Source organism: Cryptomeria japonica, chromosome 8 (assembly GCF_030272615.1).
Source record: "Cryptomeria japonica chromosome 8, Sugi_1.0, whole genome shotgun sequence".
In the NCBI taxonomy this organism is placed as follows: domain Eukaryota; kingdom Viridiplantae; phylum Streptophyta; class Pinopsida; order Cupressales; family Cupressaceae; genus Cryptomeria; species Cryptomeria japonica.
Window position 1 is genome coordinate 653887905 of NC_081412.1, and position 24268 is coordinate 653912172.

Sequence of the window (24268 nt, forward strand, 5' to 3'; positions counted from 1 at the left end):
AGGGTTTTGCCTTAGTCAAACCCCCGCTTCGGTGATTTCCACCTCCACGAATAGCCAAGTTGTATTGTAAAATGTATTGTGTGTGTGTAGACCTAGTGTGTGTGCAAGGTCCATAAATGCAAGAAAGCAAACTAGAGCAACCTAGAAAGTAAACCCTAATTGCTTGTAAATGATAATGTAAATGCTCTAAATCAAGATGAAAAGTGATCTAAAGCATGAATAAAGGATATATTGAAGCTTATGCAAAGACGTGAAAACAACATGAAATCATACCCAACCCTCAAGGGAGGAGTACAAGCCAATCTTCAGTCGGTAATTTCCTATTGCTCTTCAATGTCTTCAAAGCCCTAAATGCATGAATGAAATTGATGAATGCTTGATGGATGGATGTTGAATGTTGTTGAAGTCTTCAAAGATCTGCTCTTTCGCTGCATATGAGGGTCCTGAAAACAAAAATCGGATCCTTTCAAATGAAGAAAGAGAGCTCTTATGTATGAAACCCTAGGTCGTAATTTCGTCTTTTGGCCGACCTAGAGATTGAATCTCCCACCAATTTCTTGGGGTTAAGCTTTATTTTATGATTGGATCGCGCTCCTAAAATTTCGGGAAAAATGTCCGGGACCATGTTGCACTCCGGGCGCCATGGTCCCGACAACTTTTCACCAAATTTTCAGGACTGTCGGATATGATGATTTTAGAGAGAATCCCGAAGTTACAGGTGATTTCGAGATGTTTTGACCCGTGAAATCAAGCCCCCAAGTTCAAAATAGGACCTAATTAGGGTTTTTGATTAAATGATGTATTGGAAGAATAAAATGAAAGGGGCACACTTTAATGAAAAGGGCCCAACTTTATGATGTGGGAGATGATAAAATAGAACCTTAGACCTAATTAATTTGATTAATTAAGTGCTCAAGGGGAAATGCAATGCAAAATGTAAAATGCGCTAAGGCGGGTGCTAAACTAGGTGTGAAATTGTACCAACCTAGCAAGTGCGTACAATTTACGACGCTACATTTAGCCCCCACTTTAGTTGTCATATGAACACTACGTGCATATGCAAGCTAAAGTACAGAAAAGTAAACATTATTTGAAAAAGGATATATCCATAAGTCTGTCGAACGAAGCCCCCAGCGGTATCTGCAGTACACAGTTAGGAACCGCACCCTACAAAACACACGTTAGATCACAAAATCACCTAATGCTTACTAAGGAAGGTGATGAAAATTTGAGGGTAGCTATATGCCCCCCCCTGTTTCGGCTTGCTAATTTTAGTGAGTTGAAATAGGGTATCATGTTTACCACTTCGAATTGTTAAAGAATATTGATGACAAATGCTCACAAGAAGATTTGATATGAGATCAAAAACTAATGGAGAATCATTTGGTAAGAAAGAGGACCAAATCTCAATTCCAACACAACAAAGAGTGTGAGGATTTGAGAGTTCTCTAACACAAGATGAAGGATGTAAATGGAAACAAAATGCAAAGAGAAGAAAAGAAAGGAAAAAATCATGAATACACACATTGGTGATCCATGAGAAGAATAGTGAGAGAGAAAAACACGGACTTCTCGCCCCTAGATCTTGTCTAGGTGATCCATGTGAAAAAGGACATGGAAAACTAGCCACTAGAGTCTGTCTAGGCGATCCATGTAAGGGAGGAGAGTGAGAAAGTCTAGCCTTATGCCGCTAGTTCCACTCAACCTCATGCATGTGTGTGTAAGGGAGGTTAGAAGCACCTCATAGGAGTCTATGCCCGAGTATGCTACAACCTGTATATGTATAGTACAAAAGCGTGACATCTCTCTCTAAGAGTCTGTACTCTAGTTCCGAGAATGACCCATTGCTCAAAAAGTGTAAGTTTTGTGTCATAAGAAAAGTAGAACAAGGATACCTACCTTCATCACACAAGAAGATACCCCAAAAATGCAACAATGTCATAGATCCAAGCAAGAGAGTTCTGCACTCCTTAAGCAAGGATAAGATAGTTGAAAAGGGATTTCCTGTAGTATGTGTAAAAGAGATCCTTAGAGGAGAAGAGATATTTGTACAAAAGACACCTATCCCTGAGAGAAATTGTCTTAGACAAATATAACATCTTCTAGAATAAGACAAAGAAGAGAATAAGAATGCAATACTTCCTTCTTTTGCGAGGTGAAAGTGATTCTTAATGAAGGATGACACTCTTTTTAACCCAATTGGGAGAGTGAATTCATTATGGATGTATTTTACCAAGTGCAAAAGAGGTTGTAGTCAAGGACTTACACCCCTTGAACAAACAACAACAAATGCGTACAAGGTATAACATCAAGTAATAAAGTCCACACCATCCACAAAATAGGAAAAGGTGGATCCTTAGATAAAAATAAGAAAAGATCATTGCCTCCCAAGGATAAGGACAATGAGAAGGACTTACACAATCTTCTAGGGAGAGATTTGGACATAAGCAAAAGAAGAGATGTATGAAATCATTCTTGTCCCCATAGGAACAATAAAATTAGGCTATTATGTTGCTTCAAAAAATATGATTGCACTTGAAATTGTACCATCATGAATGACAATGAGCCCCCAGTAAATGGGCTACCAATGTCACATAATGATGAGCAACATAATAGCCATTAATGTTATTTAAAGACATGATAGATTGAATGAGGTATTTGAATATGACATGCTAAATGCTCAACTATAAGTGAGATCAAAAACATGTATAAAATGATAAAAATTGAAGAAGAAAAATCACAAGAAATCTTAGAAGAGGGATGAGTGTAATTTATTAGAGCCTTATCCCTGGAGGAAAGGACTTTATGATGAATAGGAGATAAAGATTCATAAGTGGATTTAGAAATTTGAGGGGATTCATAAAGAGATTTGTTCATCGCCAAGATTTCCTTATGAGGGGAATGAGAGTTGATAGAAGTAGAAGATGATTTAGTTGAAGTGAGATCATCATCACTATTAAATATAGCATTCACATTGAGAGATGGTCTTTTAGATGCTTTGGTACGTTTGCAGGGATTATAGCCGAGTCCAAAGGCATAATTGTGAAAATTAGTCTCTAGAGGAACCTTCATCCCTTGTTCATGAGCGCCACAACCATTTCCATGATACCCATGCTTAGCAAAAATGCAAAAACTACGACCATAACGATCAGCCATTTCAGGAAGAGAAGGTGGTTTTTCATAAGACAAAGAATCAAACTCTTCATAATTAGAGGTGTGAGGAGAAGAAGTTTGAGAAGCGGCCACAAAATTATTACTCATAGGTTCAGGTAAGACTGATTGATCTCTAGTTCCTTCCTTCTTTTTAACTTTAAGCTCTCTAGGAGGAACCCTATACTCACCTACGAAGGTGGGATTGAAATCAAGAGATCCCCAATCATCTTCTGCGAGAACCTTCTCAGGATCAAAAGCCTTTTCATGTGTAGATTCAAGTTGAGAAGAATCTTCTTTAGGAACTTCAGACTCATCCAAAGAATTTTGATTATCAGAGGGTGAGGATTCATCCATAGGTATCTTGTTTAACGAGTCATCACTAGAAGAGGAAGGCTTAGAAGAACTCCCTTTGGAAGTAGATGTTTGCAAACAAGCTTGAAAATTAGTATCACCTATCAAGGTATATGTCTTATTGTTATAAATAAATTTAACTTGTCTATGCAAGGTAGAGGGGACAGCTTGCATACTGTGAATCCAAGGCCTCCCTAATAACAAGTTGTATGTTAGATTTCCCGACATAACATGGATAGGAGTAGGCAAAGTAACTGGTCCCACTGTGATGGGTAAGGTGATAATACCTAATGAAGACTTAGCCACATTATCAAAGCCTCGAATGGGATGAGAGTCAGGCTCAATAAGGGATGTATCCACATTCATCTTATGCAATAGATTAATGCTACACACATTAAGGCCAGAGCCATTATCTATCAGTGTTCGTCTTATAGCAGTGTCATTTATGATAACCACAATCATCAAGGGATCATATTGATGTTGAATTTCACTAGTAGGCAACTCATCTTGAGTAAACACAATTTGAGTTTTAGGATTCATTATAGAGTTCACCAAAGACATTATATTACTAGATGTATTAGGTGGAGGAACATTCAAATCTTTCAAGGCATCTTGTAACATTCCATGATGAGCGGAAGAAGTTTGGATCAAATCCTAAAGGGATATCTTAGCAGGGGTAGCTTTAAGTTGTTCTATGAGATCATATTCCTTACCAAGAACTTGTGAAATACGTGGAGCTTGAGGAAGAATAGGTTGGGAAGGAGGAAGTGAAGTTGGGATAACTGGAGGAGGATTAGGTTGCCTATTATTTCTTGTGTTATAGGTATGAGCAACCACATGATAACTCTCTCTAGTCAGTTGCTTAGCATACTCATAAGGGATCTTAGAAGAATAACCTCCTTGCACAGTAATAATAGGTTTCTTAGGAGTGCAAAAAGAATCATTAACATAACCACCTTGAACCACTAAGATAGGCTTATTTAAAGGTTGAGAATTTTGAGAAGGACAAGCACCTTGGACAGTGAAGAGAGGTTTGTTAGGTGTTTCATTCACATGTATCAAATTGATTGGGGATGGTTTAGAAGAATGAACAAAAGTGTTGGAAGAATTATTGATAGTCTTCTCTTGCACTAAAATCTTATCACAGATTAAACCAATTTTAGGAGAGAGACAAGGGGTAGGCATTGATGTTCTAGTAGGAAGAGGAAAGGTCATATCATCCTCTATCATCAAAGGATCTACATGGGGAATAAACTCTCTAGGAGAAGGATCAACATTACTCTCTAAAGTCTCACTTTGGAGAGGGAGATCTTTGAAAGAAATGTTAACCATCTTGCTTTGAACTAGGTTTTCCTTATGAGTAGAACCAAGTTGAGGAGAGGGCAAATAATTGAGATTCAAGGAAGGTGAGAAACTATCAAGGGAGTTTTCATCCCCTTTGGCTAGGGTTCTCTCATGGGGAAGAGAATAACCTACACCTTCTTCTAATGGTTCATCCCAAATAGCGAAGTTGTTGAAAGGAATGTTTGAAGTATTGTCAATTTCGGGAGAGGAGATAACATTGTTTATTAATTCCTCATCCTTAGGAGGGAGAGCATCAATAGATGTGTTAAACTCATCCTCTTTCCTCAAAATATGTTCAATATGATCTTTAGGAGAGAGAGAATTAAGGAAAGTGCTTATTATTTCATCTTCTTTCTCTAAGGGATGCTTATGGGTAAGACAAACTTTAGGAGAAGGGTAAGCATTTATCATTAATTCATCATCTCTAGTGGGAATTTTGTTAGAAAAGGAAATGCCATCAATAGGAAATGTAGGGATAATGTCATCCTCTTGCACAAAAGGATCCTCATGAAGGGAGTGTTTTTTAGGAGGAACATGAACATATTTCTCCAAAGATTCATGCTTAGGAAGGAGATCTTTGAAAGAAGTGTTCATAACCTCTTGTTGCACTAACATGCCCCCATTGGAAGGACCAACTTTAGGAGAAAATAATTCAATGTCCATCAATACCTTTTCACTTAGAGAGGCATCATGTAGGGAAGGTGAAGTAACATTAAGAAAGGTGTTTATGATATCATTCTCTTCCTCTAGGATAGCTAAATAGGAAGGGCACATTTTAGGAGAATTGTCAAGATCACTCTTAAAGTCTTCATCTGTAGAGCATGGGAGAGTCTCAAAGGGATCATAAGCAACTCTTTTAGGCACTAAAATGTTGTTATAGATGGGGGGAGGTTCTTTAGGAGAAGGAAAAATTGAAACAAGGGAAGCTAACCCATTATCACATCTATGAAATGAATGCATCATGACAACAATTTTCCTCTTTCAAATGATAACACATGCAAAATAGAAGGAAATGTTTAATTTTAACCAATGAAAGCACTTAGAATGTAGATTTAGAAAATGAAATTTATGATTCAAATGAGTTCCTAAATCAGATTTGAAATTATTGATCCAATTAAGCCTTCCACAAGTTCAACCTTGAAATGAAAAATTAGGGTTTTAGCAAAAATTTCCTCTAAATTTTTGAATCTTGCAAGAAATTAAAACTTGTAAATAGCATAAACACTCAAATTTGAAAACATAAATCAGAATTAGAGAAGATTGGAGTTCACGTCGAATGTGTAGGAGAAAAAGTGACACTAAGCAAACATGCCCAAATCTCACTTTCAACCACACACTTGTGGAATACGAAAGAGCCTAGAGGTATCACACAATTGGCTACTTCTTTTTGTGGAAGAGAGAGCCATGGGATACCTATTAGGATTTCTATTCCCTTGTTGTAATTGAAAGATAAAATGATGCAAGTTCAATCCCTAACCCCAAATTGCAAGTATGAACTAATAACAAGATTATAGAATTGAACTTAAATGATGGAAAGCTGTAAACACAAGGACAAGACAAGAATGTAAATGCGTACCCGATGTTAAAATCTGACTGAAAATGTTCGGGACAGGGGCACGGGCGCCACTGTCCTGATTCTGCCCCTGAAACTGCTCCGAAAACTGTTGTTTTTGCACTTTGGAAAAGCTATCAAAAATGATGTTTGTCAGGAGGACCAGGGCACCCAGCGCCCCTGTCCCAGGGACCAGGGCGCCCAACGCCCCTGTCCTGGTAGGACCAGGGCACCCCACGCCCCTGTCCTGGTCTTTTGCTCTGAGATTTGGTGTGTGGTGCTGTCTCAGTCTGCTTTTCCCGGATCTGCAACTTGCGGCGTCGTCCGAGTCCCGAAACCTGCACTTATATCTGAAAAGATGTTTGGGCGGCTATATAGGGTTTTGCCTTAGTCAAACCCCCGCTTCGGTGATTTCCACCTCCACGAATAGCCAAGTTGTATTGTAAAATGTATTGTGTGTGTGTAGACCTAGTGTGTGTGCAAGGTCCTTAAATGCAAGAAAGCAAACTAGAGCAACCTAGAAAGTAAACCCTAATTGCTTGTAAATGATAATGTAAATGCTCTAAATCAAGATGCAAAGTGATCTAAAGCATGAATAAAGGATATATTGAAGCTTATACAAAGACATGAAAACAACATGAAATCATACCCAACCCTCAAGGGAGGAGTACAAGCCAATCTTCAGTCGGTAATTTCCTATTGCTCTTCAATGTCTTCAAAGCCCTAAATGCATGAATGAAATTGATGAATGCTTGATGGATGGATGTTGAATGTTGTTGAAGTCTTCAAAGATCTGCTCTTTCGCTGCATATGAGGTTCCTGAAAACGAAAATCGGATCCTTTCAAATGAAGAAAGAGAGCTCTTATGTATGAAACCCTAGGTTGTAATTTCGTCTTTTGGCCGACCTAGAGATTGAATCTCCCACCAATTTCTTGGGGTTAAGCTTTATTTTATGATTGGATCGCGCTCCTAAAATTTCGAGAAAAATGTCTGGGACCATGTTGCACTCCGGGCGCCATGGTCCCGACAACTTTTCACCAAATTTTCAGGACTGTCGGATATGATGATTTTAGAGAGAATCCCGAAGTTACAGGTGATTTCGAGATGTTTTGACCCCCGAAATCAAGCCCCCAAGTTCAAAATAGGACCTAATTAGGGTTTTTGATTAAATGATGTATTGGAAGAATAAAATGAAAGGGGCACACTTTAATGAAAAGGGCCCAACTTTATGATGTGGGAGATGATAAAATAGAACCTTAGACCTAATTAATTTGATTAATTAAGTGCTCAAGGGGAAATGCAATGCAAAATGTAAAATGCGCTAAGGCGGGTGCTAAACTAGGTGTGAAATTGTACCAACCTAGCAAGTGCGTACAATTTACGACGCTACAATTTCTTTTGGTTATTCTTATTCCTTTTCTGACTGAAGTCTAATTGGGACAGAGGCTGACCTTTTGTGACTGACCTCCTTTTGTTCATAGAACTTTTTTTTATTATCTCAGAGTCGCCACCTCTCTTTCTGAGAGGAGATTTTTATATTTTTTGTATGAGTTCTTTCCCACAGCAGAGTTTTTTCTAAATGAATATTCTCCCTAGCAGAGTCGCCAATCTGTTGGGTCTCAAATCAGCAGATTGGATAGGTTCTAAGGGAATGCCAATTCCTATGATCAAACCCTCCTATTTGACTTGGCCAACTTTAGAGTGAACCTATTTAGTTTCTAACTCTCTCACTTTAGGCTCTGCAGGACCTAGGCGGGTGTACCTATTCACTAGTGGCTTCCGGTGACTAGTGCTTTTTATAGCAAATTGACTGTCTTAATCTAGCTTACTCCTACTTCAGAATGGCAAAGGTTCTTAAGGTAGGTGACTTCTAGACTAATTTAAGATTGTTGTTGTGGAAGCTATTCGATGTTTAAAACTAACAAGTATGTACACTACTCTAGATTAATTCTACCTATCCTACTTAATTGATCCTAATTGTTCTGGTACAAGATTTGAATTGATATGGTGATGAATTATGTTTATAGATGACCATTGCCTTCTTTTCTATTTGGGCTATAGAGTCTTTATATTTTCTATAGGACTTACAGTGTAAACTTATGAGACAATTTTTAAACCCCCTTCTAGGGAATCTGTCAGTTACTTACTTCTTATGAGTTCTATCTTGATGCTTATATGGTAAATTGCTTGAATGAATTTAACCCTAACTTAAAGGGACCATCCAAGGAAGAGTTACAGGGAACAATTATAGTTGCAGGTAAACCCTTTTGATCCAAGTCTACAATATGGAACACAAAACTTTGCTGAAAGAACACAAGCAACCTTATCTCCTATTGATAATATCACAAGCAACAGCGTACAGAAAAGTGCAGTAATCCACAACACATTCACAAAAGAGAACAACTGATTATATTATATATCCTTCAAAATGGTACAATGGTGAGCCTGAGGCTACAATGTATCTGAATTCTATTTTTATTCTACTTCTCTCTTATTGATTCTTTTTTCTCTAACCCCCTGCCATCTCTTCCTTTGGTTACAAAAACTCCCTCATTTATATGAGAGTATACAACTTTACCAAGAGGTGCGACTATTCAATCATGAATTACTAATTAGTGTTTTGTTAACAAACTGGAGGATAAACGAATTTCAACATTTGTCATTTCTGATCCACACACTCAAACTTCCGCTCAAAGGATGCCTGATAGCTTTTGCAATTACCATTGGATGCACTTATGGTAGCCATTTTTGTATGCTCTTCATGTTGAGTTCTCTGATGGTCAATCGGCAAGACTTCTCTGATAACTCAACTCCTTGGCGTCGTCTGTTCGGTTGGCATTAGCTGCTGAAGTTTTTTCTCCATCGGCATAACTACATCCAATGAAACCTCCTCGCTTCGTCATTAGGTGACACTTTCTTATCGGGCTTTGGGATAGCTAGAAACTGTTCCTTCCGATGCTCCGATATGACTCCGATGGAAACCTAACCTCCTTCGCTTTGTAACTCTTATCGGGTTAACTTATCCCAAAGGATTCCGTTGCTGCTCCTTATCTCCATTGGGTCTCGGGGTAACATATTTTACCTTCTCCTGATGTTTCGATGACCCTTAGACTTCAACGTCTTCAAGTTGGTTCTGTCGACGTAAGCTACACCCATATCATTTGGATACTTTAGTCCTTATCGGGGGTCGGCATAGCTGATTACAAGTTTTCCTGAAGTCCCGATACCTTATCTTCCTTTCCATTGGGCTTCAGTATAACATCTTTAGGCATTCTCTGATATCCCGATGACATTTTGCTGGCTTTCGGCTCTTGAGCCTACAAGTCGCCTCCATCGGTATAAGTTATACCGATGTCTTCTTGAGTATCCCCAATATCCATCGGGCCTTGGGATAACATTTTTTGACTTCTCCCGCTGTCCCAATGATATAACACTTCATTGCTTCAATATGCTCCATATCAGCATAAGTAGTGCCGATGTATCTGCTTTGTGACTTTCTCTGCGCCATCGGGTATTAGTTTAACTATCTCAGTGCTATCCCTATATGTGTTTCTTCTCTGATGGACCCGACCTATATTACTCCATGTTCCTTATCAACATAAGTAGTGCCGATGTGTCCACTTTACATCTCCTCTGTACCATCGGGGATTGGGGTGATGTTTTTTGGGCTATCCTGATGGTCCCGCCTTCTCTCATCAGTCATCGAGATAACATTTTCCAATGATTTCCGATGAGGTGGTGTTAGCCCGATGAAAACCTCTTATGCAGGTCGAGTAGGTCGGGTCATCGGAATAACATTTTTCTTCCTTCTTCGATGGCCCGATAACACTGATGAATAAGCCACCCTCCTCATCGGCGATCGGGATAACTCATTTCGAGCTATCCCGATAGCACGATTAAAACTCCTTCGCACTTCTTCTAGATGCTGCTGGATCAGAATAACCTTGGCCGATATAACTTAAGTGGACAAATTGTGCACGCGCACTTTTCTGAAGTTTAAGATCACATGAAGGGGACCCACCTAAGAAGGAAAACACATGGTGCCAATGCGGACTTCCTTTGCTGTTTGTTCCAATCCATCGGGACAACCTATACCGATGTAGCGGACTGAACTAGTGCGCTACGTCTGATCGGCAAGACTTATGCCGATAGACCAAACTTTACAACTTTTGCAAGGGCTGAAGGGGAGATCAAAATTAGTGAGTAGAACGGATCCAAGGAGACTAAGAATGAACATAAGTGCTCTAAATAGGCTAGGGAGTAGGTCTTAATGGAATCTTTTATTGACACTTAGTAGATTTGAAAATTTGGCTAATGAAGTCAACTGATTTTGGATAACCGAATCAAAGTACTTTCAAGGTATTTTTTGCTAATAAAGCTCATTGGGTTTCAAATTTAAAGCTTGAAATTAAGGGGCTCCAACAGGTCATCGATCAAATCAAATGAACAAGAAGCAAACTCTCAAAATATACAATCAAATTGATCACATGTCTTGTTAATCAATCCACCGATCAAACTTTATTAAACATCAACATGTCTTATACAAGGAAGGGTACACTCGAAACCAAACAGATCGGTCTTATACGGGGTACTCACTCTTTGAAACCAGACATTCCTATAAATGATCACACAAATCAAAACAACGAAATAGATTAGTATGACTGCTGAATTTTGTCCAAGTTAGTCTTATCTTTATCAATTAATGGCAGGTCATGTTTCATCAATAACAAAAACATTTGAAAACCATAAAAATACCAAAAACATTCAGAAAAAGTCTTGAAAAAATCAAATATATATAAAAAAATCAATCAAAAACAAACTAAAAATCCCAAACCATCCAAAACTTGCAATAAACATGTCTCACAAGAATCAAATATCCTAGCAGCTATCTAGCAAACACTTCGCACGAAGTTAAACAAAGGATACAACTATCTTGTCAAAATGTAGGCAATCAAGCTGATCAACTGTCTAATCTATCGAATCACTATCAAACTATCAACATGATCAACATGTTGTCTTAAATAGAATCAGTACACTCGAAACCAGATAGATCAGTCTTATACGGGGTCCAAAACTTCTGAAACCAGACATTATAAAAATCACATCAAACAATCACATGAAGACAAAAATCAATATGGTTGCTGCATTTTGTTCTAGTTGGTTTTATATTTTATCAAATTGGTAAAGATCATGTTTCTAACTACTCAAGGATGTCCAAAAGTGACTAGAGGAGCCGTGATGGGCATGATCCTTTTCTTTGTTTGTTGTTTGTGGTTTGAACCAATGAAGTTCCGAGGCAATTGCTCTAGTGGGTGTTTGTGATAGGAGCATTCAGCTTGTGAATGCCACACATACCTCGACCCCTAGTGTAATTCCCAGAGTGGAAGGTTCATTCTTTGTCTGTTATGTGTTTCTTTCTTTGCAATGAGATATCTATGCATCTTGGTTCCTTATACCCTGGTGTACAAAGCTTCATTGTTACATAATAACGCTCAATGATGAAAAAGTATTGCACTATGAATAAAGACAAGAAGACTATTCATCATCAATCATATCATTTCATTTTTTTTTTCTGATCTCATCATGATGATTGTCTCTTCAGATAATTCTCTCATCAAGAATAGTTTCTTGAATCAACCTTTTCAATTCTTCCAGTCATTCTAACATGATCTCTCTCATCACTTAATTCCAATATTTTCATCTATGATTCTATCATTTTTTCATATCAACTATTCTATCTATCAATCAATTATTTTGCACTTTCATCATATTTTGATCTATTATTTGTCTTATATAGGATGTATCCTTCCTGAAACCAGACGTGATCATCTATCTTTGTCTTATACATGATGTATCCTTCCTGAAGCCAGATAGATCAGTCTTATACAAGATGTATCCTTCTTGAAACCAAACGTTTTGGTCATTTTTTTGTCTTATACAGGATGTGTCCTGCCTAAAACCAGAGTTTATCTTTGTCAAATCAATCTAATCTACAAATCATTCTAACAATTTATTTTCTCCAATCAAACTCATTCATTTCATAAATTAATCATTATTCATCATTCATCTAACATTCTTCTTCTTTCGAGAGATCATTCATGTCTTCAATGCACAAACAATCTCTTGAGGGGGCATTATACCCTAGTGTCACTGGGGCATAAATTTCTCATTTTCTTTGAAACAACGTCGTTTTGACATTGTCTCAAAGAGGGGAAAATGTAGACACCTAATAATGTCTCATTAATTCTACACTAATTATTCATCTATTTAATTAAGTAATTCTTTAATTATTTGATTAAACTAACTATTGCTTTTAATCATCGCCCTTCAACACTTCTAATTATTCTATTTCTATTCTCAAATCATTTTAATCAGTTAACCCTATTTCACATATTAATTAAATATTAATTATTTAATTAATTACGATTTATTCCTTAATTAAATAATATTTATTATTTAATTAAGCTCATTTCTAATGTTTAAATAATTTAATATAAATAATTTAAATTAATTAACTTATTCCTCCAATTCCCCAAATTATAATTTCATATAATTCCATATAATTTCATTTCATATTTCTCCCAAATTCGAATTTCATATCATTTCATCTAATTTCACCCAATCTGAATTTCAATTAATTTCATGTGCATTTTAGCATTCGAATGACCAAATTCAAATGTAAATTAAAATTAAAAATCAAATTCAATTTCAAATTCCTACAAGACATGCTAAAATCAGATGATTGATCAAATCAGCTACCTCATCAATCATCCCTTTTAACTCAAAATTAACTTTTTATGACTAATCCATCAATTCAGTTATCTCCTAGTCTATCCAGTTCACGAAACAATCAAATGAGTTTACTAATTCATCTATTCAGTTCACTCTCCAATCAATCTAGTGACTACTCAATCAAATGAGTTAACAAATCAATCAACTCTGTTAACTGATCAATCCATTTCAGTTGTCTCCTAATCAGGACTTGAGTTCTATTTCTCACCCCCTTTGTGTTGAAAATCTATAAATTCAACATCGTTTTCATCAATTCAATCTATCTTTTTAAAATCACAGTCTTCAAAAAATTTGTATGCAGGAAATTGGTGCAATACATGAGAGACTCCAACCATGCAAATTGGAGAAGAACAATGGAAGCAAAGATGCAGAATGAGGGACTTTTTATTTGAATTCATTTCTCATTTCTTGTATTGATTTTAATTGATTATGTTTGATGTTTGTTAATTAGTTGAGAACTGGCGATTCATTCTTATTTGTTGATTAGATTAATAACACATGATATTCAAGCATGAAATATTCCCCATTGCTCCATCCCTTCGTATCAGGAAACTTTAACTTCCATCCTTTATTAGAAACCCTAGCATTCCTGCATTATATTTCAATGACATCCAAACCCTCTCAGCCTATAGAAAATAAATTGGATTACATTAAAGACCCATAATTCAGCCAATTCACCATGCATGATATTCAGAAAACGTTGCATAGTTTAGAAAGGTCTCCCATTTCGCAATAGGTCATTGAGTCTACTCTTTCCCAAGCTGGAGGCTACCCTTCTGCTATTCCATGCCCATAATTAGTCCTCTCCTATGTGCAACATTAGCACCCGGATTCCTAAGAAATTTGGAGTGCAAATCAAAGTGTGATAGCTAAAATAGATACAAGTAACGTCTCTCTTGCATTGCACATCCCCGAGAGAGATGGGAAAATGAATTTATCTTTCTAGTTAGGATGAGAATACTTTCATAACCGAGTAGATTGGTGCCTAAAATCAATTGCAGAAGGTTGGATGAAATCTCCTTGGTCGAGTAAATCTATGTTACCTTCTCAGATAAAAAACAAAACTCTTTAGGGATGATATAATCGACATTATTGTGTTTCTGTATTGTGTGGTTGGTAGGCTAGGAACACAATTCTTTGAGGAGTGGATGCGTTGATTTGTTCTCACCATCTGTGATGATAAAAAGTAGATTAACTGGGAAAAGTTAATATGTGACTCCCTTCATGAATAGCTTGTCAAGTTTAATGATAGGAAGAAATTTCATTTATGCTTTGTGCTCTTGTATGTGATAGCTGCTTGCAGAACTTCTTGGTCAGGTTTAAGGCAAGTTGGTAATCTTTCATATGGCGCCCTTGTTTACAATGTTTTTCCCTCAATTACATAAAGGAGAAGGTATGAGGAATTTCTCCCGCGTTCATGACACTTCCTTGATGACATTAAAAATATTGAGGGAAGCCCAAAGAAAAGGATATTAGAGAAAGCTATGGATTTAATCTATATTTTTGGTAGTTTCTATATTCAATTTTGGACTTTCTCTTACTTGAGGGTCGAAGGTTATGAAAAGGCTTCGCTAAAACTACCTAGGTATGCCTCTAATTACCTTGTATTTTTAGAATTGTGCTGTTAGATGGCCTTTGTAAATATCAAATACGTTCAAATGAGGAAGAAGGGATATTCTTTTCCCCTTATACTATCCTATTTTTCTTGTAAAAGTAATGAATCTGCTAAGTTTTATGATAAGTTTCTAGCCAAGCTCAGACTCCCTTCTCTACCAATGAGGACCCATTTCAACAGTAAGGGTTATATTAAAAAGAATTTTTACGGAGCAGCCCACTATGTCCATGTGCCCAAGTTGGAGGAATTTTGGGAGGATTGCATTGATGAGAATGAAGTTTTTAGGAGAGGCTTTATGTGACTAACCCTTAGCTAGATGCTTAATTTCAATGTTATTTTTTCTATTCCACAAAATGTTGTAGATGACGATTCAGACCTGGTAGAGAGTTCATACCCAAATGTCATCTTACCCCCTTTTCAATGACTTGAAAATGAAGAAGAAATGAATATCAAATACAAAACTTCACAAGTTCTAGACAGGTCGCAAGCCCAGTTGGAGTGTGTAGTTAGAAGTCATTCTAGTTCTTCATCACAACAAGGAATGCCCAAGGAGACCAACATAGTTACTCAATCTTCTTAGAGGGTGGTAGGAAAATCAACACTATAAGATAATGTATCTTAGGAAGATTCACAGTCCGGTGGAGATAATGATCCACCTGAAAAGAATCGGAAATTGAATTTTTTCTGTGAAGCAGGTGCCATAACACGGCCTAAAAAGAAGAGGACGACTCTACAAATTAGTTCCAGTGAGGAAGACACTTTGTTTCTTCATCAATTGGGTGAACAAATCCCGCTAGTTTCTTTGATTGATGATGTAGATCCCCAGACTCCTCCTTCTGATGCTCCCCATTGATACCTACTATTACCATCAACACTTTGTTTGTTAAAATTATAGAAAACACTTCATCCTCTCCATGGCTTAAAAAGATGATTGATAAACAAAGGAAACAATATTTGTTAGCCACTAAAATAAGAGTTAATACGGCGACGCACCTACTAGGAGAGACACCAAAACCTAAAAAGGCAAGGTGGATGGCCAGGATGATTGTGGACCCGTAAATGGAGCACCATGGCTTGGTAATTGCTGACCCTAATGTAGATAAGAATGAATAGGAAATCACTGAAGGGGAATTTAAGATAAGTAGAATTGACATGGGGCCTGCGACAATAGAGGGAGATATTTGTCATGATAAGAATTATGTTGTTGTTCTATCCAGGAGAACTAAGGCTGCAAAAAGGAAGAATCAAGAGCTTGCTCAATATGTATATTCTCTTACTTCTTTCATTTGATCTACTTGGTCAGCTGAGAACCTCGACACCATCTCATCCTCTAGGATATCCATCATTGAACTTATCAATTCTAATAATATAGAGATTGTAAAGAGAACATAGGCTATATGTAGAGCAGTTGATGGTTGGACTAGTCAGATAATTCTAAAAGGAATGTCATTCATTGAGCATGATTTGAGGAATTATGATACCCTAAATTAGATGATTAGTGTCCATCGGATCAAGCTACTAAGAGTAAATAAAGAGACTGGTAGATTGGTCATTGCCCTCTTGGAGATGTGGGAAGTTACTAAGTTGTCCCAAATTTTTTTAGCTACAAAGCATATCATTGAAAATAATGATGTAAATAATTCTACTACTTGGATGGAGATGCTAGAATGGAAACATCGTGTTACAAATGAGCTCCAATCGCACCTAGCTACTTCAGTAGTTTAGAATACAAACCTTTGGAGAGACCTAAAAATCTCCTTTGATACAATTGGTATCAATACTTAGTGATGATGGGATGTAATCATTAAAAGGAGAAATAGTGAGAAGAGTTTTTCACCAAAAAGTAGAAGATAGCCTCTCCACAACTAATGTAGGATCTAAGTCTCTATAATGCCTAAAGGATGTGATGATAGTATTAAAATCTATCAGTGAAGAAGTCCAATATGTTCTTGGCAAGATTGCCGAAGCAAGTTAGAAGATTTCCAAGTGGAGAATCAGGGTTTAAGCCACGACTGAACTTGTGACAGAAAACATATTGCCAATTCTTTCCAATTTCAAGGCGTACAAGAAAAGGATAAATGCACAAGTGACACAACATCAATAGGGAAATGTCACAGACATAGTGGTGACAGGTCAAGAAGTAGTAGATGATGATGTGGAGCTGGAAGATGAAGAAATGGATGGGTGCACAACTATTTGATTCTTTGCTTTCTAGTTAGTTGTTTTATTTCAATCTTGTTCTTAAACTATTGGTCCCGGTGGATGATTTATATGGTGGTTAAGTTTAAGAATTTGTTGAAACGGTTGTCTCCAAGAAGCCATTATTTTTTATTAGTTATGCTAAACTATTTAATGATGGTAGGAACCATAGTTAGGGGTTCCAATAGAGTTCCAAATGCATGACTTACAGTTAGTAGTAAGTTTGCAAATTTTGGAAAAAACTTTATGGAATTGTGTTTGGAAGAGACTTTGTGTTGTTTCAATTAGAATTAGAATTTATATTTGATGCTATGGTTATTGATTATATTTGAATGGTTCATTTGATGTTGTTAAATTAGTTCTTGATTCAGACTTTGTGTTGTATGGGAGGATTGTTTTCTGCATTATTGTGAATCAATATCGGATATTATGCATATTATTGTTATTGTTCTTTTTATATGGTGATCATTCATTAGTTGAAATTTGTGTATCAATGCTATCGGATGACACGAATTTGAAGTTATGGTGATTTATTTTTATACTTTTTTATGGAGGTCATGAGAGACTAGTTTTATCCTATCTCTTCTTTATTTTGTAGTGCTTGCCTTTCTTGTTTTCTGGTTAAAAGCACACCCCATAAAATCACAAAAATTTACATCATAAGAGGGAGTTGTACCTTTAAAATTCAGAGGAAAGTTGCAAAACAAAATGCAACTACTTCGACTGTTGTTAATAGTTTGTTCCCTAGTCTGGGGCTAGGAGTCATATTGTCATATTATGAAGGGAACAAAATCTATTAACTAACAAGCTTGAGAGACGAGAACATGGCTCAAACACTTTTTTACCCAACCATGAAGATTACCCTTCCCCAAAATCTTTCATAACATGATTTATACCCATGCCTGCACCAAATGCCTAGCTACCTGAAAACAATAGGCAAGAGGGAAACCCAGTGCAACTGGATATACCTACTTGCATTTGTTTGCATGAAATGCAATGTCCTACAATCAAGATATAGCTGAGAAATATATATTAATAAATTTTGCTAGGGTAACTCATTTATTTCAATGAATAAATGAGTTTGGCCAAAGTACTTTAATATTTTGGGCAATGTCTTGAAAAGAGGAATGACTTCTATTATTCCATATTCGACACCCATTCCCAAAAGCGTAAACTCATAACTCAAAAAGAAAAAGAAAACTTCTCTCCTTAAAGGAAACACTCAACCAAACATGTATTTTGCATAAATTCATTTCTTCAATATTGATACAATTAACAAACATGCATGTGATAGAGAACTATCACATGTATACCTCTTTCCATGCATAAGAGGATAAAGTCAACTATCTAGCTTTCATGCTTTCGAGGAATCTACATAGTTGTATGCATTTAATAATTTATTAGGATTATCTTAATTTAACCATACCTATATACATATGTAAATCAAATCCCATTAAGACATGCATGTTAATTTTCATACCTACTAAAAGGTTTTTCAACTATAAAGCAACATAAACTAGTATGTACCAAACAACATAAGTGTTCATATATATATAACCTAAAATAAAATAAAAGGAAGTATTCCACATGTCTTTATGCTCTTATCTACAATAAATAATCCATTTTTCCAAGCAAGTTTGGTTTATAAAATACAGCCACATAAATTTGAAAATAAAAGTCCATGAGATTATTTTTCCCTTCATTGTAGATTTATAAGGAATCATGTGTATTTCATTATCCTTCATAATGCTTGAATCATCAAGGGTGCTTGGTTTTATTTATGCACACATATGTATATACGCTTGTATATACATAAATTTGGAAAAAAATAAACTAATGAATATCTACCCATAATTTTAATTTTCTTGATTCAAACCCATATTTCCACTCCAAAATGAAATAAATTTAAGAAAATAATAAAGAAACAAGGAAGAAATTAACTTCTTATTGATTCGATATTTGCTTGAAGAGTGCCTCGAAATCATGTTCCAGTTCCTCTATAAACTCTCCAAACAACTAAAAAATATTTCCACAAAGTTGAACTAAAACTCCCACTACAAACCCTTCAAGAATGCTTAAAAATATAATGTAAATAAATTCTAGAGAGTGCTGGAAATATCAGACATAATACCAATGTAAACTCTCCACTCTATCCTACTAAACCTAATAGAAACCTTTATCTAAAATAATGGCTCTATTGTGTAAAAGGAAATTTTGATTATTTTGTGTATTGTCATGCTTAGAATCTCCTCTCCTTCTCTAGTTTTAAAACATATTAGACACTAATAAAAAAACCCCAAAAGAAATATTGGTTAGATACATGCATGGGAGCTTGATAATATGATGAAACTATAAAGATCCGGTCAACTACTGAGATGGAGGGGGTGAATTAGTAGATAGAAAAATAATTAAACTTTCATCAAACTTATTTCCAACTCAAAAATAACTCACAAAGTTTACTGGTTTAGACACTTTAACAAATCTATAGCAACACTATTTTGATTAAGTAAAAACAGGTATTTGAAAGGTACCCGAACCTTTTACAAGCCAGGAGAATAGAAAAGCATAAAAAGATGCCTGATCACTTCAAAAGTCAAAATGAACCCATTGGAAGGGCCTAGCTTAAAACATCATTACATAAAACTCGGAACAGACAACAAAAGGAAAGAAAAAGATAGAAAAGAGATAGAACCAAGGACAACAACTGGAACTAAATACTATTCAGGATCTCCTTAGCGTGAACAACCATTTGTTTCATGTTGTTCGCTGAGGTCTTCATATCCTCCAGCTCACGACCTTCATTGTCGACCTTATTCTTTGTGTTGGCTCTGGTCCTCCTTTCACGACCCTTCTTGTTCACCTGCTATTTATCACCATCCTTCTCTACATTGTTCTCATACCTATTGATAAAGATGTTCATGTTGTCCACCAAAGATTTAAGGATTTGGAAATTTTGATCAGCAAGCTGCTTGACATTGTGCTCCAGCTTGTCAATTCTACTGCCGAAATCTTTTAGTTTGTTGTCCATTTCCTTTCTATCTCCCATCTCATTGACCTTTTTCTCTGTGGCTAAGATTTTTCCAACCATACATTCAATAGCTTGCGCATTTTGCAGAATGGCCACTAACTCTTTAACATGCTCCACCAAGGGCTTGTCACCAACTGTAATTCTTGCTATGGCATGTGTATCTGTTTTGAAACTATTAATATCCTTCACCAAATAGTAATGGTCTCACAGAAAGCCTTAATGGTATCTTTGTCACCACTATCACTTTGACTCCCTTTTTCCTCGTTATGCAGTCTAGTGGTGTTCACGGTCTCCACGATTTCCAAATTATCCTTAACTGGGTTACCCTCCCCTTCTTTGTCCTGACTATCAATCCTCTTATTATCATCCTCCTCCTCCTCAAACTCAACCAGAACATAATTGTGATCAAAATTGCTACCCTTTTTTGTGTTCTTTTTTTGAGCCTTCTTTCCAAAGGCTTTCCCTTTCCTCTTTTTAACAAGTTTTTCCTCAAGGGAATCAGTTTCAAAATCTGACATTTCAGATTCCACAATAATCCATGTCTTCTTAGCCCTAATCCACCCTTTTTTGTTAGTTTCTTCTGACTCTCCCTCGGTCTCAGAATCAAAGTTGAAACCACTATCCTTACCTTCCGTAGTCTCATCTCTGGCATTTTTGCTTCTAATAGGCTTTTCAATGCACTTCCCCTTTAGCATTTTATAAACCAGGACCATAAGCCCCTGGTGGAGGGCATGATCGCCTTTAGGGTCTTTCTGGATCTCCTTTATAGTATGATCCATTGAACAGGCCAGGTAATAGGGAAGGCTAACCCTTTCACCATGACGAAAATGGTTAAGAAGGATGAAGTGATGCCCATAAGCCCTGGTAAACCTACCATCTAAGGTAATATATTCAATAGAAGCAAATAAGACAAACCTCCATGGCCTGCAAATTCTCTTCGGGGAGTGGTAGGAGTTTTCAATTTTGACCATCTTTCTTCTCTCACCATCCGTAACAAGAAACTTGTCTGCAGCTTTATCTGATATCCCTCTGTCCCTGTAAAATTTCATACCCTCGGTAGTCATCCCTGTGGCCTCAATGATAACCTCTTCGTCTACATTCATCATATGTGATCCAATAAGAACTTTTCCATTTTTCCAGTTCTTGATGAAGTAGCTGGTAATTATGGGGTCCTTCCCATTCAATCGTTCCATGAAAACATTGAGATGCCCCTGCTGAAAGATACTCCAAACTTCTTTGTTCTTTCTCCATTCAGAGAAGGATGCAGGTTCAAATCTCTTCTTGTTTCCTCCCATTTTTCCAGCACCTTCCTTGCAATGCCTTCTCTCATTTTGATAACTTTTCCTCTGGTTTCTGTGGTTATTCTGTAAGAGGGCCCATAATCTGTGCCAAATAATGATGATATGACACTTATTTAATAGTTCATTACCTTCAAGCAAGCCCTACATCAAAAAAGGTGGAAAGGTCATTAGAAATAATGATTAAAAGTACCACGTTGCCTTGTGTAGCTTCGGTCCTAATTGAGCAAGGATTTCATTTCACTTGCGATCTCCATTTCACCATAACTAGTGATGATGTCTCCCGATTGGCAAGCCAGGTTGGCTGCCCAATCAGCACAAGAGTTGGCCTCCCTATAAACATGTGTAAAAACACACATTTCAAACTCTTCACTGATTTTCCTTGTTGCTTTAATAGCATTACTAATCAACCATGACAGCGGGAATTTCATATTTAAACAATTGATAATGTTTAAGGAGTCTCCTTCACACCAAACTTTAGTGTATTTGGCTTCTTTGGTAAGGATAATCCCATGATAAGCCGCCATGGCTTCGGCAACATGGTTGGTCTATTTTCCTATAGGAATACATTTTATGATTTTACATATTCCCCATTCATCCCTTAGGACCACTCCACATCCTGCAACCCCCGGGTTTCCCTTAGAGGCCCCATCAAAATTGATTTTCATCCATCCCCTAGGTGGGCTGGTCCATATCACTCCCTCTCTAGGGTTACTCTGGATACTCTCTTAAGATTTTAATCTCCATTTTTTATAGACAAATTGATCCTCCTTAGTGTTAGGATTATCAATACCACCTATAATATTCATATTTTCCACTATGCTTCTTCTTATTTTTTCAAACACAATGTTAGCCTTAGTATTCTTTTCTCTGAAAATCCTATCAGTTCTCTCTTTCCATATACCCCAGCACATGTGTGGTAAGGGAATTCTCCATAGAAAGGTTGTGGTTCTATTTTTTGAAGGATGATGCCATGACTTGAAAATATCCTGAATTGAGTTGGGGAAGCTCCAACTGATATTGAATTGATCCAGACAACTTCCCCAAACATCAGCTGAGAAGGGGCAATGAAAGAGCATATGATTTATTGTCTCCTCATTCTGCTTATAGAGTGTATAGAAACTTGGTATGCTGATACCTCTTTTTCTTATATTCTCTATAGTAAGAATTTTGTCTTGGAGGGCTATCCAAAAGAAAATGTTGATCTTGGGGGTAAGGCCTTCACCCATGCTTTATGATGGGATGGTGCTTGGGATAGACTAGCCTAGTCTATGCTCTTGGATCCTTCCCTTGGATCACCTGGTGTTCCCTTCACACCCTAGGGTCTCTAGGACTTCCCTTGATTGAGGAATCCCCTGACCTTGCCCAATCCACCCACCAATGAGTTGTAATGTTGCTCCTAAGGTCTCACCTACTCATGAGACTCAAAACCCCTTACTATGGCTAATAAGGGCTTGGCTTGTTCCACACCTTCCTAGGTCTTAGAAAGGTCAGATCAGGTCTTTTACATGGTTTTTCCACCCATACATGTGCCCCCAAGAGGTTTCAAGACTCCATCCCCTTACCGATTTCACTATTTTGTGTTTTTGCCTACAAAATAGGGCTACAAGGATTTTGACCAATTAGGCCTCCTACCCGGTCTTTTAGGGCTCCCTCTCACAAACGATGCACAAAAAACCCAAACTCCCAAAATGGACTACCATTAATTTGGCAAGGACTCAAGGATTTTCTAGGTTTTAGGCCTCCAAGTGTCCGTACACTACCCTAGGTGGATTTTAAGGTTTTCAAGGGTTTTTGTGAGGGTTTTTAGGGTCTGCCTGGGTCACAGTGAATGTTTAGAGTTTTATCCACCTTGTTTGGATTGGTGGAGGCTCCTCCTTCACACCAATTATACTTCACTCACTCCTCTGCACCTCCTCCAAAGGGTTCACTCTCCTCTGACCAACCTTGCTCTCCAAGACCTCTGCAACTTGACCTCTCCTAGCCGGGCACTGTCCAGTCTCACCTAGGAGTGGGTCTTTGTAAGGCCTCCTTACATTTTCAAGGGACCTTCTTGCATGGGACTATGGTACAAGGTCCTCACTTCCATTCCCCATGGTTTCATGGTGATTCCACAATGGGGAATGGAGTTATGACTTCATTTGCACAAACCAGTCCAAACTGGACAGTAAGATGGTAAGTTACAAACTATTTACAAACACACTCAACTGGAAAATAAAAACCTGATCTAATTTCTCAAAATGAAAATATTTACACCATATAAGACATGCCACATAGTTTTTCATGCAAATCAATCTATTAACTTGCTCGGTAGCTTCATTCAAACTGACTGGTAACCAACAAAACGGTCACAGTCAATTCAGTGTTCTTAGGCCGTACAATGTCTGACATCCAACCCATCCAATTAGGGTTTGAAATTACTTATACCACCTTTGCCTCAGTATATGTGCCCATATTAGGGTTTTCCATGCCAAACTAAGGATTTTGACCTCCTGGTGGAAAAGTTGCTTGACAACTTTTAAAAGTTGTCATGCAACTTTTGCAAGTTTTGAGCAACTTTCCCAATGTTGCTTTTCATGACTCCTAGACCCACATTGGGCCAACCTAAGGACACCACCATGATATGAAGGACCCCTAAACACCACAAAGACACACAAACCCTCCATTTTCAAGAAAATCTCAATCTTGATTTATGACCCCTAAGATCTCCACTAGGACCCTAATTAGGACCTATGAGCCCATGGCTCATTATTTTATGTACAATGGCTTCATAAGAAGCATAACACCAATAAAACAAGAAGGAGGGAGAGCTTGGAAGGGAGCTCCTACACCATACTTCCCCTCTGCACACAACTAAGAAATAGGAGAAGAGATGAAAGCTGGGTCTATGCCAAGCTTTTTGAACTTGCTCTCCTCCACCCAAGTAGCTTCAGAT